Source organism: Lathyrus oleraceus, chromosome 1 (genome assembly GCF_024323335.1).
Source record: "Lathyrus oleraceus cultivar Zhongwan6 chromosome 1, CAAS_Psat_ZW6_1.0, whole genome shotgun sequence".
In the NCBI taxonomy this organism is placed as follows: Eukaryota; Viridiplantae; Streptophyta; class Magnoliopsida; order Fabales; family Fabaceae; genus Lathyrus; species Lathyrus oleraceus.
Window position 1 is genome coordinate 111,958,058 of NC_066579.1, and position 1,569 is coordinate 111,959,626.

Genomic DNA, 1,569 nt, shown 5'->3' on the forward strand with positions numbered 1-1,569 from the left:
TCAGACGGTCCTTCCACTTCCGTTCCACTTCTCAATATAATTGCATGAGCTTGGCTTCTCGGATTGGGTTGGGGCTGTCCAGGGAATGTACCAGTTGGTGCAGCAGTAGGTGCTTGTTGTTGAGCTACTTGAGATATTTGCGTTTCCAGCATTTTGTTATGGGTAGCTAGGGCATCTACTTTGCTTGCTAGTTGTTTTAGTTGTTCGCCAGTGTGTATGTTCTGGTTTAAGAAATCTTTATTGGTTTGTTGTTGGGAAGCTATAAAGTTTTCCATCATGATTTCCAAGTTGGATTTTCTAGGGGTATTATTGTTAGGATTCGGTTTCTGATATCCTGGAGATATAGATGGGGCTTGATTTGGAGACTGTCCAGGTGCGTATAAAGCATTATTACTCTTATATGAGAAGTTTGGATGGTTCTTCCAATTTGGGTTATAGGTATTCGAATAGGGGCTTCCTTGAGCATAGTTTACTTGCTCTGTTTGGATTCCAGTCAAGAGTTGACATTCCGCAGGAGTGTGGCCTTGGATTCCACAGACCTCGCAATTCTGAGTTATAGCAACCACGGCGGCTGGAGGTGATACGTTTAAACTTTCAATTTTCTGGACCAAAGCATCCACTTTTGCATTGACGTGATCAAGGTTACTTATCTCGTACATGCCAGTTTTCGGTTGAGGTTTTTCCACATTCGTTCGTTCGGTTCCCCACTGATAGTGGTTTTGGGCCATGCTCTCGATAAGTTGGTAAGCATCAGCGTAAGGTTTGTTCATTAGTGCACCACCTGCAGCGGCGTCTATTGTTAACCTTGTATTGTATAAGAGACCATTATAAAATGTGTGAATTACTAACCAGTCTTCCAAACCATGGTGTGGGCAAAGTCTCATCATGTCTTTGTATCTTTCCCATGCTTCGAAAAGAGACTCGTTGTCTTTCTGTTTAAATCCGTTTATCTGGGCTCTTAACATAGCTGTTTTGCTTGGCGGAAAATATCGGGCAAGAAAAACTTTCTTCAACTCGTTCCATGTGGTGACTGAGTTGGAAGGGAGAGATTGAAGCCATCTTCTAGCGCTATCTCTTAATGAGAAAGGAAAAAGACGAAGTCGAATCGCCTCTGAAGTGACACCATTAGCTTTAACAGTATCAGCGTATTGAACAAATACGGATAAATGAAGGTTTGGATCTTCGGTAAGATTTCCAGAGAATTGGTTCTGTTGCACAGCCTGCAACAACGAAGGTTTAAGTTCAAAGTTGTTTGCTTCGATTGCGGGCGGAGCAATACTTGAATGCGGTTCATCTTGCGATGGAGCGGCGTAATCTCTAAGAGCACGAGCTGGTTCTGCCATCTCGGTTAAAGAAGGAAAAATGTTTTTGAAATCTGGAAGGTTTATAGGAGGGAGATTGTTTTCAGCACGATATTCCCGAATTCGTCGTAAGACTCGGAGATATAGTTCGATATCGTTGATTCGTAAATAGAGCGGTTCTCCTTGAGAGCGAGTGCGTGGCATACAAATCAACGAAAGAAAGAAAATAGAAGAAAAAGAAACCTTAGTCTCTACAGCGTAACGGAAG

At 42.5% G+C, this 1,569-nt stretch overlaps 1 pseudogene; it reads left to right on the forward strand.

The window, feature by feature from the left end:
- Positions 1 to 858: 858 nt before the first annotated feature.
- Positions 859 to 958, forward strand: LOC127116406 (uncharacterized; annotated as a pseudogene).
- Positions 959 to 1,569: the final 611 nt, after the last annotated feature.